This window comes from Calypte anna, chromosome 2 (assembly GCF_003957555.1).
Source record: "Calypte anna isolate BGI_N300 chromosome 2, bCalAnn1_v1.p, whole genome shotgun sequence".
NCBI classification, from domain to species: Eukaryota; Metazoa; Chordata; class Aves; order Apodiformes; family Trochilidae; genus Calypte; species Calypte anna.
Window position 1 is genome coordinate 61,368,899 of NC_044245.1, and position 16,487 is coordinate 61,385,385.

Consider the following 16,487-nt stretch of genomic DNA (forward strand, 5'->3'; position numbering starts at 1 on the left):
GGAAGGGACCTCGAAAGATCATCTAGTCCAACCCCCCCTGCCAGAGCAGGGCCACCTAGAGTACATCGCGCAGGAACGTGTCCAAGCGGGTTTTGAATGTCTCCAGTGAAGGAGACTCCACAACCTCCCTGGGCAGCCTGTTCCAGGGCTCTGTCACCCTTACAGTAAAAAAATTTTTTCGAATATTCAACTTGAACCTCCTATGCTCCAATTTACACCCATTACCCCTTGTCCTATCACTGGTAATCACTGAGAAAAGCCTAACTCCATCTCCCTGACACTCGCTCCTTACATATTTGAAAACATTGATGAGGTCACCCCTCAGTCTCCTTTTCTCCAAACTAAAGAGACCCAGCTCCCTCAGCCTTTCCTCATAAGGGAGATGTTCCACTCCCTTAATCATCTTCGTAGCTCTGCGCTGGACTCTTTCAAGCACTTCCCTGTCCTTCTTGAACTGAGGGGCCCAGAACTGGACACAATACTCCAGGTGTGGCCTCACCAATGCAGAATAGAGGGGGAGGAGAACCTCTCTTGACCTACTAACCACACCCTTCCTAATGCACCCCAGGATGCCATTGGCCTTCTTGGCCACAAGGGCACATTGCTGGCTCATGGTCATCCTCTTGTCTACCAGGACCCCCAGGTCTCTTTCACCTACACTGCTCTCCAGCAGGTCAGCCCCCAACCTATACTGGGACATCGTGTTGTTCTTCCCCAAATGCAAAACTCTACACTTACCCTTGTTGAACTTCATCATTTTTCTCTCTGCCCAACTCTCTAGCCTGTCTAAGTCTCTCTGAATGGCCGCACGGCCTTCCGGTGTGTCAGCCACTCCTCCCAGCTTAGTGTCATCAGCAAACTTGCTGAGGGTACACTCTATACCCTCATCCAAGTCGTTGATGAAGATATTGAACAACACTGGTCCCAGTACCGACCCCTGAGGGACTCCACTAGTCACACACCTCCAACCAGATTCTGCCCCATTGACTACAACTCTCTGACTCCTTCCTTTCAGCCAGTTCCTGATCCACCTCACTACCTGATCACCAAACCCACACTTGGTCAACTTATCTACAAGGATGCTGTGAGAGACGGTGTCAAATGCTTTACTGAAATCAAGATAAACCACATCTACCGCTCTTCCATCATCTATCCACCTAGTAATTTCCTCATAGAAGGCTATGAGGTTAGTCAAACATGATTTACCCTTGATAAAACCATGCTGACTGCTCTTGATGACCCCCATGTCCTTGATATGCCTGGAGATAGCGACAAGAACAAGTTGTTCCATCACCTTTCCAGGGATGGAGGTGAGGCTGACCGGTCTATAGTTACCCGGGTCCTCCTTTTTGCCCTTTTTGTAGACTGGAGTGACATTTGCTATTCTCCAGTCCTCAGGCACCTCTCCTGTTACCCATGACTTACTGAAGATGATGGAGAGTGGCCTAGCAATGACCTCCACCAGTTCCCTCAGCACCCTTGGATGCATTCCATCTGGACCCATCGACTTATGGATGTCCAGATTACTCAGCTGATCCCTAACCCAATCCTCATCTACTATGTCAAGCTCCTCATCTATCTCGACTACTTCTGGGGCTAAATGAATCTGGGGCTCATGCGGAAACCCTGCAGGAGTAAAGACAGAGGCAAAGAAGGTGTTCAGCACCTCTGCCTTCTTTATATCCTCTGTCACCAGGGCTCCCATCTCATCCCTTAGTGGGCCAATATTGCCTCTAGTGTTAGTTTTACTAGCTATGTATTTGAAAAAGCCCTTTCTATTATCCTTAACCTGACTTGCAAGGTTAAGTTCCAAGGAGGCCTTAGCTTTCCGAATTGCCTCCCTACATCCTCTGACGACAGTCCTGTATTCCTCCCAAGTGACCAGCCCCCCCTTCCATGATCTGTAGATTTTCCTTTTCCACTTAAGTTTTCCCAGCAGTTCCTTTTTTAACCATGCAGGCCTCCTAGCTCCCTTACTGGATTTCCTAACCATAGGGATGCTCTGATCCTGTGCTTGCAGATAGTGGTCTTTGAATATTGACCAGCTATCTTGAGCCCCTTTATCTTCTAACACCCTGTCCCATGGGATTTCTCTTAACAGTTGATTGAGGAGGCCAAAGTTTGCCCTGCGGAAGTCCAGGGTTCTGGTCCTACTGGGCATTCTGGTCCTTCCACACAGGATCCTGAACTCAACCATCTCATGATCACTGCAGCCAAGGCTGCCATTGACCACCACTGCTTCAACAAGGCCCTCCTTGTTGGTTAGTACAAGATCCAGCAGCGCTCCTCTTCTAGTCGGCTTGTCCACCATTTGCATTAAGAAGTTATCGTCAATGCACTGGAGGAACCTCTTAGACTGTGAAAGGCTGGCTGTGTGAGTCAACCAGCAGATATCAGGGTAGTTAAAATCACCCATGAGGACTAGGGATTGAAGTTGTGAGGCTACTTTCAGCTGCCTGTAGAAGGCCTCATCAACTTTCTCGCCTTGATCAGGAGGTCTGTAGTAGACCCCCACAACTGTATCACCCACACCAGCCTGCCCCTTAATTCTTACCCACAAACTTTCAACTTGCCCCTCATCAGCCCCTGCACAAAACTCAGCACATTCTAGTTGCTCCCTCACATAAAGAGCAACTCCACCACCTCGCTTCCCTACCCTATCTTTCCGAAAAAGCACATAACCATCCATGGCCACATTCCAGTCGTGTGACCTATCCCACCATGTCTCTGTTATCGCTACCAGATCATAACCCTTAGCCCGTACACAGACCTCTAACTCTTCTTGCTTATTCCCCATGCTGCGTGCATTAGCATACAGACATTTCAGGAAACAAGCAGAGCACACTGGTGGGACTAAATCCTCCCTAGACCACCTGCCTTCGGACACTGGTTCATTCTTGTGTTTGTCCCTAACAGACCCAGTTTTCTCCCCTTCCCCCTTCACATCTAGTTTAAAGCCCTCTCAATGAGCCCTGCTAAGTCCTGCCCCAAAAGCCTCTTCCCCCTCTGGGACAGGTGCATCCCACCTGCCACCACCAGGCCAGGTGTCTCATACAGCATTCCATGATCAAAAAAACCAAAACCCTGTCTTTGGCACCAAAATACAAAGTAGCATCCAGGCCTACACCAGGAACTCCCAGTGCTCACTGCTGGTACTCTCCATCCTGCCCCACACCCACCCACGAGTGGACTGTGTAGCTTTGAATTCAGTTTCATCTAAGCCTTAAAATTGTTTTCTGCTTGAAATGTGTACCTGATTCAGTGGGAGGGCTATTGCATCTCCCAAAAACTCTAGTCCCTTTTGCACAAGTTTTTTTACTGTTCATGTATCTTTTTCCTCTCTTCTCAGGGAAAGCAAACTGGCACCAGATCTTTGAGGACACCTAACTCAACACTCAACTTTACTTTAGGAAAGCTGTCCCACCAAAGGCCACTTTGCTTTTCAGTCCTGACTTCCCTGCCTGCATGTACACATAAAGGGAAAGTAGAGGGACACTGAAAATTTTAAATCCCTAACAAAAATGCTTTTAACACAAAAACTCCTGCAATACACAAATATTCCCAGATTCTTTTGCCTTCAACCAAATACTTCCATTCTTAGAAATTCCTAGTGATGCCTTAAAACTGGAATACTACGAAGTGCCATTTCTAGAGGATTCAGGGGCTGGGATCTAGCCAATCATTTCCAAAAAAGACAACAAGGAAGGGGATAGAATACTTGCATGTAGTGTAATGAGGCAACCTGACTCTGAAGAGTCTCAAACCCAGGGCCTCAGCATTGTAGTACTGCGGCTTAGCCAGCTGCGCCACCAGAGCCTCACCCTGAGAGTGATGAGCGCTAGTGGCGTAATGAAGGTAATACAGTGCTCCAAGAGCGACTGGCCTCTCTGCAAAGCGTGCTCAAGACTGAGCTGAGCCTATGCTTCAGGCCTCACCTTTTATTGGCCCCCTGGTCCTGCTCATGTGCAGTGGGGGCCCACCCTAATTGGGCACAGGTGGGCTTGACACAAGCTCATGCTCACTCCCTGGCAATAAGTGGCACCTGGTTGCCTCGTTACAGTACACTTGCATCATGGTTTTTCCCTCAATTTTTCTTTTTTCAATTTTTATTTATTTATTTTCTTCTATCTCTTTTTTTTTTTTTTTTTTTGGTAATAATAAAAGAGGTAACCTTTGGCAGTAAGCAGGAACTGAGGTTCATCCAACAGGCAAATACAGCCATGTATTTGTCATAGTTATCATGTTATACTTCCCACATGCATATTATTGCTTTGCCCTCCATCCTTTTCACTGGTAGGAGGAAGAAGCTATTGTCCCACCCTGCTGTTGCTGTTTTCAGGAGTATAAGCTGAGCTTTCAATTTAAAGAAGAAACGGTACACTTATCCACCTCATTTGTCTTTGGACTGAATGAAAGCATCTCTCTTTCCCCAGCAAAAGAAATATTGTCACTACCCTCATTTTTCACCACTTCTGTTATTGATTGTCTCCTTGCTGCTGAAAGAAAGGGATAGATCCTCTTCAGCTCAAGAAGAAATGACCCAATGCTGGGAAGAGTTAAGCCAGGCATGAAACCTTAACTGCGAGGGTTTCCTTTATCCCTGCTTCTTTCCTTTATCACTACTTCTTCAGACAGGAACCTCCTGAGATTTCCACCATAGCTGACACCTGAACCTGAGACCTCTGAGTACAAATGTATGAGCCCTACCTCTTCCTTTCATGTCAGATTCCTGTCAGCTGTCACTTAGAGTAGACCTGAAGCGCTTCTCCAGGTTAGAGACTGTTGCAGCCCTAAACAGCAGGAGCCCACACTTGTGTATTTTATTGATCTCAGGATGCACTTAGGCAACACTTCGTTTTCTTTTAGCATTTATTTTACAATTGCTTTCACAACCCAGCACAAAGAGTGAGGCTTGTTCTCATGCCCCACAAGGACAATGCATCCTGACATGATAGAATGGACACAGTGCTGAGGATGGAGAGCAAACAACCCCTCCACAAACCAGGGGATGGTGGGAAGCCTGGGTTTTTCCCTGCACCAGGGTAGGTACTGGGAGGATAGAGATGTAGAGCATCCCATATGCTTGGCAGTCATCTCAGAGGCAGCTGAGAAAACTTGTCAGGTTGGGAAGGCTCAATAACAAAAACACTTTTCTTTTTAAAAAATTATCCTATTTAGTCACCTCAGACTTGCCCTGGTAAAAATCTCCTCATCTGCCACCTTCATAGCTGGACTGCAGCCATACAGACATCACACATATGTTTTGGCCCAGCATTTTTTTTCACACATCTTTAAAAGGAGAGCTGCTATAAGTCGTTTTCAAGTTACAGCATATTTTGTTCCCCAGACAATACTGCAGTTCCCCATAATCACATATAAATGAAGAAATATTCTGGTAATTACACTAGCAAAGAGCAGTTGCTTTCAGAGATGGATTTACAAAAAAAAAAAAAACAAAACACAAAAGAACCTGGGAAACTGTGGGTGAAGAGAAGAGAAGCTGTGATTAATTTGCTTTCCCCTCCCCAGCTCTACCAAGGGTTGCAGCCACTCCAGGAAGGTACCACAGGCTGGGGACCCTAAGTGGAGCCAGAGTAGGACTGGGAAGGAGAGGTGCCAGAGAGGCAGTCAGTGGGGCCAGAACCCCCATGTTGAGCTGAGGGAGCAAGAGCTTCTTCAAAGGAATCCCTTTGCAGATGCTGCTTTGCACACCTGGGCTCCCCCTGACTTTCTCTCTACATCTTTTAGCCAAGGAAAACACAGCAGTGTAGTACTGCTACCAAGTCTGTTGCCACCCTCAGCTTTTCAGCATTGAGCTTTTTTCTGTTTGCACTTCTGGGGCATATAGACCCCTTCCAGCTCTAGGTCCTGACTTACCCTGGTGTGTACCCACAAACAAGCAGCCAAATGCAGTTATGACAGCATAGAGCATCTTTAGCCACACCTTGTACAAGTGAAGGCAGGAGAGGAAAGGAAATAAAAGCTTAGGTTCCAGTGAGCTCCACTTCCAACCAGAGGAGCCACAAGACACAGGAGGCTGATGGTCTTCCCTCAGAAAGTCCAAAGCATTTGTTAAGAATGCTCAAAAAGGCTTTTTGATTTGAAGGGGAGCATGGCAGAATTATTTCTATCAGTATCCTCTGTCTTTCCTGAGACCATGGGTAACAGAGGAGTTAAAAAAAGAGGGCACATGAGATGCAGCCCCAGTGCAGTATGTTAAAATGATGCATCTCCTGGAGACTGTTGCCTTCAGATGAGACATCTCCCCAAGAACACTGTCACTCATAGCTTACTGCAGGTGTCAGGTGCCCTGACTATTGTTATTATTATTATTAGATATTTGCCTAGAGCCACTGGTGCACCTGGTGCTCAAAATCAACTCAAACAAGCAGCTGATTTTTAACAGTGGGATGACTGCATTTCCACTTGCGAAAATTTGCTTATTTTCTCCTTCAGGCACTAAATGTGCAATATAGTTTTGTTTCTGTTGTGCAGGACTTCTGGTACCTGTAATTTTGTAAACCACAGAACAGCCCAGCTCTTCACCTCAGCGAGCCAGTCTTTTTTATCCGTCATCTCTTCAGGATCAGATCACTAATTCACGTACAGGATAAGACAACTGCCAAATTATTATACTACAAAGAGAAGATCTTCAGACACCTGTCATCTTGATGAAAGCAGCACCATCAACTGACCTTTGCCAGTTCAAGGTCGATAATGAGACAAGTCAGGCAGGAAGAGCAGCGTGTGCTGACTCCATTAACGCTGGCTGTGTGCGCACTCGGTAGCACTGCCTCTCCTGTCAATTAGTGTGGGTAAACTAGGGACTGCTGATTGCCAGAGACATGGCATAGCGAGCTGCTGCTACCTTTACTTCTACACCCTGCTGCATTTTAATTAGCTCCAGTCCCCTGACTATTTCTTCAGAGCTTCATTACTGCCGTCTTCAAGAAACTCAAGGCAAGCCTTTTACATCGCACATCGCTAATGAGAAGAAATGTGAACATCCTCACCATGGAGTTTGATAATGCTGGGCTGCCTGCATGTGCCCGTGAGGGTGCACGGGAAGATTTAAGGGGCTTCTCAGCATAAGGCAGTGCAAACACGGCTCAGAGATGACAAAAGAAGAAGTCAGTGCCCGCCAGGGAAGGTATTCCCAAAATGACTGAAAACGTGGGATGGAAAAACGACGCGCAGCCGTCCCTGGTGTGCGCAGGCGAACGCGTGCGTGCCTTCATAAGGTGTAGTTTCAGTAATGTTTATTAAAGACCACCCACAGACACTACAGCTCAATAGCAGGAGGTCATAAGCTTAGAAATAGTGAGTTGCCCCGAGGGGCACCAGCTCTTGGCTCACATAGTCCACACAGATGCCACCCATACAATAGCCATGAGAGCTGGTGGGATGAAGGACCTGGAGTATCTCTCAGTCATTTCCAAGATTTCACCTTTCTTTTCAATAGAAAGCCAGGTGTTGTTGTTGGGGGGGGTTTATTGTATTTTTATTCTTCTTGCCATCATTCTGACAGTATCAGCCTAGCTGCACTAATTTTCCTTGAGTTTCAATTATGTTTGAAGCAAATTGTGATAGACAATTCCTGTCTTTACAGCCGAGTGCTGGCCAGACCAGCTTCGAAATAGCTTCAGGTTAAAATATTGCGGTCTGTACAGCTCTCCCTTCACAAAGCACAGATGTGGTTGGTGCAGGTCAGCTTGGTGAGGGATTTGTGTTGACGTTTTGAGTCAAAGTCTTGGTCCTGTTCTGTTTTCCCAGCTTCACCGGATGACAACTCCCTCTGCATATGGGCAGTTCTGCTGCTAATACTTGGCTCGGGCATCTATATGTACCAGTATGGTATTACCCAAGTCCCTCTCCCACCTTGTATGACCACCAGTATTCATTCATTACCTCCACACAGCAATAGCTCTTTTAATTAACTTCTCTTGTGTGTCACTCACACCCTTACAGACTTGCAGCTAATGAGCCAGCAACCTACCTTAGGATTGTTTTCCTTAGTGAACACCAGCACAAATCTTGCTGAAGCAACAAAAAGATGTGATGAGAGAATTCTTGCTGGGGACATGATGGAGAAGACATGGGATGGTTTGGAATTCTGTTTTCTACATGGCTTTAGAAATGGTTTACTTTTGGACCAGAGGCACAGTAGGAGAGGAATTAAGTGGGTTTTTTTGATGACAGTAATTTGCCCCTGGGAAACGTCCTTTACAATTAGTGACTGACCTTCCTTTGGTGTTCATTGCTTTCTCTGCATCAAGAAAATTTAGACCTAGAGAAGGCTGTGGGTTGAAATTGGTTTCAAAATCATTGCAGTAAAGCTGCTTCTGAACATGCATCATTAACATCTGCTGTCCCCTAAGTGACTGTACAATAAACCAGTCCTCCTGGAGGGGATGGTTCCATGACTGTGAAATGGAGGGAGGAAAAGAAACCTGGAGATGCTGGCTGGATGCAGGGGAAAGCTCTGGGCACCCTGTAAGGAACTGAGGCAGGACTGGGCCTCTCTGGTGAGCCTGTGGCCTTCACAAACCACCTTCCCAACCTCTGTGGCTGTGAAACTTCATCCCGCTGGTCTACAATGGCACACTCCTGCCTCACCATATATTTCCATTATTCCAGAAAAAACAAATCCAAAGTACTCCCTTCCTCCCCCTCTCCCCCCCCTGCTCCTTACACCCTTTTTGTATTTCCTTTGAATGACTAAGAAAATAACAATCTGCACCCAGGCATGAAATACGGTTTGTAAAAATAAAACTAAAAAAAAAAATAATAAATCACATCATCAAACCTGGGTTTGTTTTTCTGAAGTGCCTCTATCCATGGGGTGTTTGTTTTCTCTGAAACAAGAGCCTGTTGCCAGCCTCCACACAGCCCTGTGTGCTTCCTTGAAGCTCACTGGAAAAAATTAGTCCTTTCTTTCTTAAGGCAAATAGCTATTACCCTGAAAAGCTTGGACAAACAGCATGGCTTGTCCTCCTATTCCTTACCCCCGAGAGGTCAGATCATTTCAACATTTGTGCTGTGCCATCTAGAAATGCTAGTTAGCCACCTGTATTGATCTCTTTAAAACAGTAACTTTAAAAAACACCCACCAGCATCCAAACATATGGATATGTGCCTGAGGGCTGAATACATTCTGTACATACAGTTATTCTCATGCCTGACACAATCATAATCCATCTCTGCTGTTGCAGGGACACCTCCCTGCATCCTCCTACAGGCTGAAGATGGGCAGTGTGTATCAGTGGTAGTCACAACCTAAAATCACTTTATCATCTCAGTGTTAGGGCTTTATTGTGCAGCCCCGATTGATAAAGATATAACTCACACAAAGGAATCTTATTTCAAAGGAAACACATAGAAGTCATACTGATGAGGGCAAGAACAGTGTGTTCCAGTTGCCACAGGGGAGAATTGCTTCATGAGCCTCTCAGCAGAGCAGGTGAAGCCACTTTTACCAACTCTGGCTATTCTATTAGAAATCTCTTATTATTGATTTTTAAAAGTACTCCAGCTGTGCATGCCTGCACAGCACGAGGCTTACTGAAGAGTCAAAAAACATAAGCCTTTAGGCTCAAAACCAGAAGGAAAGGACCCCTGATCCCAAGTATCTTCTCTACAGGTGGCAAGATTGCTGTCTCCAAAAGTGCTTTTTTTTGTAGCTAGATTAAAATCTTTCCATTAGAATGAACTGGTTTCTTGTCAGAAAATGGTATTACCAGTAAAGCTAAGCCTATTTCTTCCCCCACAAAAGTGGTGTATCTTGAAGAGAAAAAAAAGATTATCCAAAAGCCAAAATATTTTTGCTGTGTACATCACCAAAAGCCAAAAAGATAAAATATTTCTGACATGTGTTTCACTGAAAATCAAAATGTTTTGATTGCAAATATTGCTGAAGTGCCTCAAGAGATGTGCTAATTCATTGACTCCCTTTTCCCCAGGGAGCAGGCAAGATTTGCCATTATATGCTAAGACAAAGATCTCCCATTTGGCAGCACCTCAGCTTTTCTAGGGAGGATATTTCCTGAAGGAAGACCTGGTGAGACAAAATGCCAGCTGTAGGAAGCACACAGGTCCCTCAGGTGCCTGCATAAAGTGCAAGGCCAGCCTGTCAGAGCTGAAATACCTTTTCTTCTGGCTCAACTGACTCATATGATGCTGGTATTATGCAAAATTCTAATTTTTCTCACAGTTTCAAACAAAAAGATGAGGGGAAAAAACCTCTTGCATTTACACAGACTGTATTTTTCCCTTTCTCCACACTTCACGTCAGATATCTGGCAAAGGACACCCCTTCTTACTCCCCAAGAAAAGTGAAGTGGTGCACACTATGCATCACAAGGTCTCACAGTGATCCTGACACTAACACATGAAAAACCAAGGAGTCAAAGGAAAATTTTCCATAACTCTCTCCCAACTGGGCTGCTCCTTTTCTAGCCTGCATAACAGGCCAAAACAACCAAACAGGACCCACAGTGCCTGAACCACAGATCCCTGGGGAGCAGCTATTTTTCCCAAAGAAAGTCATCTTGCAGCACGCTAAGCTCCATGTACAGGTATAAAACTGTGGATGTCTGTCACACCTTGTGACTCACTTTGGGGCTTTGGCACATCCTAAAGTCTGCTCAGAGATGCCCATCACTTTGCATCTCCTCTGTTTATCTGAGGGCTTAGCAAGGGGCTGGACTTTAATAAATGGAAGGGAGCACAGGAGCAGCAGCATCCATCCATAGGTATCTATCATGCCTTTAAAGACAGACACGCCTAGAAATTTTCCTTCTTGATCATAATTAAATACTATTTGCATTAAAAAAATAAGTGACAACTAAGGTAAAATTTTACTGTGGTAGGCAGGTGACTAAAAAAGCCATATAATAGGATTTTTGAAAGCATGTTGGTACCCACTGTCCTTTAGAAATAATCCAACAAGGAAAGCAGAAGGAAAACAAAGCAACACTGATCAAAATAAAGGAAAAGAGGGATTTAGGGATTTGCATTTGCTCACTAGTCGGCTATATAAATTGCCTGTGAACAAGGGTTTAAAATGTTTAAAAATATGTTTGAGGTATATTTAGGCTTCCTTATTTGCCAGGAAATAATATTTGTGCCTTTCTATCTGTCCTGTTCTAACCCAAAATAGACCCAAAATGTTGCTAGAAAAGCAATATGATTCTACAAAGAGGAGCGGAAGAAAACATCCATCGTAAGGGAAGAAAATAAAAGTCATGGATGGGTTCTGAAGCTGAGAGTAGCTCCTGCAATCCAACAAATCATTCAATGCATCCCATAGAGGTAGGAGAGAGAAAACATGTGGTGTAGCAACTGTTTTGTCTCCGTAAGAGATTTATCTCAAAAATCTCTCGAGCATCAGTGTTATCTGCCTGCTATGAGCACAGGGATGTTTAAGCAGCTCATGCTTAAGACCATTAGCAAGGTCTATCCAAAGGCCCAGAGAAGAGATAAACCAAATGAAAACCCATATGATTTTATGTTTCTTCTAAGGTTTGTCAAAGGTGCAAGCAAACCAGCGGCATGAGCGACTGCCAGACTTGCTCCTTCCTTGCCAGCAGTGAGGTGGAGGAACAGCCCAGTGACTGCAGAGCTCTGAAGTGCCATGTCAACAGGGAGTTTCACTTGCCAAATCTTTTAAGGATTGATCATGTTTAAAGAAGCTGCTTCTTAAAAACAAATAAAATCCCCTATTGGTTCATTATCTACAGCTCATGGGCTGGACCACATGAGAAAAGGCAAATTTCAGCATGTGTTAAAAATACAAGTGATAATTCAGGATACTCACTTCCCTAACTCAGCTACTGAAATGAAAGTAATTTCCACCAGGCTTGCACTACAAGCATCAGTTCCTTGCTGTTAGGCTAAAAGCAGCTTCCAATGTTTTTCTCAAGACATATTTCAGCGAGGTGAAATTTATCAGGACAAAGGCCAAGTATAGAGCCCATTCTGTTTTCCCTTAAGGTCACAACTCCCCTAACTTCAAACTCTTGTGCTTGTATATTACAGAGAAGGGTTTGGCTCTACAGTTTTAAGGTTGCTGTGGGAACCACCATGCTAAAATAACATTAAGAAGGTCTATGAAAGAAATATCCTCAGCTCCTCTCTTACCTCTCTGCAAGGTAAAAGAATTAACAGATAGTAGTGTCGCCCAAAAATAAAATAACAACTGTCAAAGAAAAGATACATCAGCAAGAAATGGCACGGGAGGGGGGGGGGAGGAGAGGAGAGAAGAAGAAAGGCAAAAGGAAATGAAAAAAATGAAAGGAAAAATGAAAGGAAATGAAAAAAGGAAAGGAAATGAAACAAGGAAAGGAAAAAGGAAAAGAAAAAAGAAAAATAAAAGGACAGGACAGGACAGGACAGGACAGGACAGGAAAGGAAAGGAAAGGAAAGGAAAGGAAAGGAAAGGAAAGGAAAGGAAAGGAAAAAGGAAAGAAAAGGAAAATCTCAAGACCTTTACAGTCTTCACAAGGCAAAGTGAGAATAGAATAAGTCTCTATCTTTTTACTCTCCATTAAAGTGTTTTTGCTCCCCCTTCTTACCGTATTATTTGATTTATTTTTTTGTTGGGTGAATATCTGTGGTGATCAATGGAAAATCAAGAATAGAAGTCCACTGGGTCTCCTGGCCTTGGCAGAATTATTTTAAATTCAGCACAGCAGGAGAGAAGGAAGTGAAGGTTTTCATTTTCTGTTTTAGTCTTGGATCTTCCTCTAGCATACAGCAACCCTGCATGGTTTCAAACATTCTCATTAGGTGCTGAGCTAAAGGTAGATATAATTAAATGCAATTTTCCATCTACTGCCAAGGTGCATAGGTTTCCAGGGAGCCAGCTCCTTGTCACCTTTTCTGTGTACATGTGGCTAAATATGAATATTAATGAAATCCCAGTTGTCCTTACCCTCCCCTTTCCCAATTTATTCACAACTATTCTGTTTTTCTGCAATGAAAGAAGGGGGCGGGGAGGAAGAAAAATATAATTAGCTTCTTTATGATGCCTCAGTCTGCTCTGGCATCAGTGACTGAGCCTCCTACTTCGCCAGTGGACAACTTGATGAAAAAAAGGATCTTTAATAAGACAGAGTGTTGATTATCTTCAGCAGCCCTGACAAGTTTCAGAGAGCCTTCAAATGAAAGTAAGATTTCTTGCTCATGTTCCTGGCCATGTCATTCAAAGAGGATGTTCCCCTGACCAGAAATAACATTTTACCCAACTTCAGTCTCAATATTTCTTTCAGGAGGGGGGGTGAGGGCAGAAGATTTGGTCTAAAACTACTGGTTCTAATAAGAATAATGACATCTCCCCTCTGACAAGCCATCACTTCTCTAGAGCTCACACATTAGTTTTGAAACTGGAGCATAAATCTGTAAGAACAGAGCTTTCCAACACAGTCCCAGGCCAGGTGAAGCCCCACACTAGGAGACAGCAAGCTGGGCTGCCTCACCATGGCCTGACCCCAGCTGAAGATATTGAATTGAGGAGCAGATATCAAGGAGTCTATCATCTTCTCTGAGAGTGAAGCCATCTCAGAGAACAAAGAGCAGCGCAGCACTTCTCCTACCAAGGAGAGCAGGAGAAGATGCAACAAAAAAAACATTCACAGGATAAGGTCCCCTGCCACCAAATGTGAGCTCACTTCAGGGTTAGGGGAAAGGACACCAAGAAGGCGGCCCAAAATTGCTCTAGTCAGCCTGGCCATGGGCTGCCATCTCACCAGGAGGGAGATAAGGACTCCCCTTCCTCATCCTGCCCATCTTTCTTGGGCCACATCACTACAGAACAGGTTGAGTATCACCAGCTCTTTCATGCCCAATGCCACCAAGCACAGCCTCCAGCAAGGCTCAGGACAGCAAGAGCTCCCATTTCCCATCTCCTACTCTCCTCCAAAAAAAAAATAAAAATTACTCGTCCAAGGACTTCTATGAGGACCCTCACTGCACAGCAATTCATCATTCATGCCTGGCCAAGTTAAATGAGCTGGTTCATACCACGGTGTGCCAGCTCCCTCCAATATGAGGCACAAATCACTGCATCTTGTACTCTAAGAGCAGGCTTCTCTTTTCACGCACACACACACACATACACACACACAAGGTACAGGCTTGTGCTGAGTGTGTCTGGGTTTGGACTGAAGAGTATTCCCCTGTATATACGGCAGAAAATCTGATTTTAGCGCCAGCTTCTCAGAATTATATTATATTAAAAATTAATTCCCTTCAACTGTGTTCACACCTCTGTGGTGTTTACTGACTGAAAACATGCTGGCAAATGTGTTTACTGAAGAAACATTCCTTGCACCAGCAAATTTTAGGCAAATATTTGTGGTAAGCAATTTTTGAAACTGCAAACCCAAATATTTATCCCAGAAAAAAGACTCTACAGGTCCACTCAAAAGACAGAAACATACCAGGTAACCTCTGTCTCCAGCCAGTCTGATGGGTGCCCAGCTGCTCTGCGGACAAAGAATCCTTCAGAGGGATGCTGGGGGCACCTGAGAAAATCCTGATTTGCTTCCTGGCAGACCAAAACATGAAGCAGAGGAAGGACAAAAATGTATGAGGCAACTCATGGCAATTATTTGCTCAGAGTGCCATCATGTTTGCTGAAGAATGAAGCACACTCAGGGCCTGACAGAACTCGACCAAGGTTCAGTTGAAATGGGGTCTATTCCCTTCTGTGTCTCTGGCAAATGAACAGCTACTATTGTCACTCTGGATTGCATTTTGCAGGCTATGATTTTAGAAGCAGGAGAGCAGGATAGTGGCCACTACCCTTCAAGTAAATATTAAAATATCATGGGAACAGAAAGCTGTCCATAGCTGCACAAAGCCTCCTACATCTGCATAAACCAGACAAAACCATACCTTAATTTTATACTAAATTCAAGCCAAATGTCTATATTATATGTTTTGTTAGGTATTTACACAGAACCTATTTGAAAGTGAAGGTGCGTTTAGTTGCCAAGGGTAGCAACTGTGTTTTCTGCAAAGTACTGCCAAAGGAAGTTAAGAAAGGGGGAGAAGTAGAGAGGGAAGTTCAGCTCCTTCAGCATGGAAAGGCCGGTGTCCAAATACTCCAAGTCAACCCTCTCTCAATGAAATTTAAAATATTTAACTCAAACGGCTGTGACTGCAGCCTCACCAACAGCACAACAATCCAATCTCAGCTGCAAAGTTCACCCTCCCTGGCGTGTGAATTTACCTGTAAGCATTACATGGGACCAGACAAAAGACCTACCCAGGACCCAGCCTGAGAAACTGCAGGAGCAGGACTCATTTGAGAACCCTGCCTCTTCCTCCTCCAAATAAACTGGGTGATTCAGGTTGGGGAACAACTTGCTACAGGAGCCTAGCCCTGCCTGCCTGACCCTCCCCAGTGCCCTTTCTCATATGATCACCAATGCAGCAGAAGGTTTGAGCAACCCGTGAGCCATCAGTGTACAGTTCCTTCAAATTCAGCTCCTTAATGTGAGCAGCAGAAGCAAAGGTGTATTGCTACCAACCTGGTGAAAGATCTGTGTAGCTCTCTGGAGCATTTGGGTTTTCAGCATTCTCAGCCTTCACATCTTTCATGACTTAAAATTTAATTCTCTCAGCATTTCTTTAGAGGAGTTTTAAGCAGAACTACACATAAAAACAAATGGCTGACAAAAGATCAATAGCGTTTTTCCCAGTGAGACCTGTGGAAAACTGTATTTTTCACGTGCACTTTTAACCTTTCTCAGACTCCCTGTCTCAGTGACTACCACACAGTTTATGGTTCCAGCCAACAGAAGAATTAAGGAAGTATATAAGCAGATAATGAGTAAGTAAAACTCACAATAGAATTTAAACTCTCTGGAAACCTATAAGAAACTGGAAAAGGTTTAGAATGATGCTTCGCTGCAAATAGGAAAACAAACAGAAAACAGTTTCATTTCAAAGCAGCTGAGAATAGGAAGAGACTGTGAAATTGTAGAAGAACTTGTCATAAATGTAAAGCAGAGGTGTCAATATTTTAAAAATCAGGAGGCTTAAATCCATTCTTGACAAGGGAGCAGAGAGTGACCAGCACTAGCAGCAGAACCCTCTGTCAGAGTCTGCTTGGGGAACAAACTCTTGGGGACACAATGAGAGTCTGCTAAGCAAAGAGGACTTCATGGGCTGGATTGGCTCTTGCAGTTCTCCAGCAATGTAGGCACCAATCTAATGGGAAGCACCTGGGGCAGAAATATAACACTCAGAGCCAAGACAGCGGGTGCAGGGGGCCTGGCAGCTCTTACCATTTTGTAAACATGACACCATAGGTAACCAGATGAGGAGCCAGGGTGGTACTTCCAGAGGCAGGCACAAACCACAGTACATGGTATTTCTGCAAAAGCCATGATTGCCCAAAATTCCTATGGACAGAAGGCAGAATCCACCTCCTGCCCTGCCACAGCCTTGGATGGGAGAGAGCAATCTGAACTCCAATACTG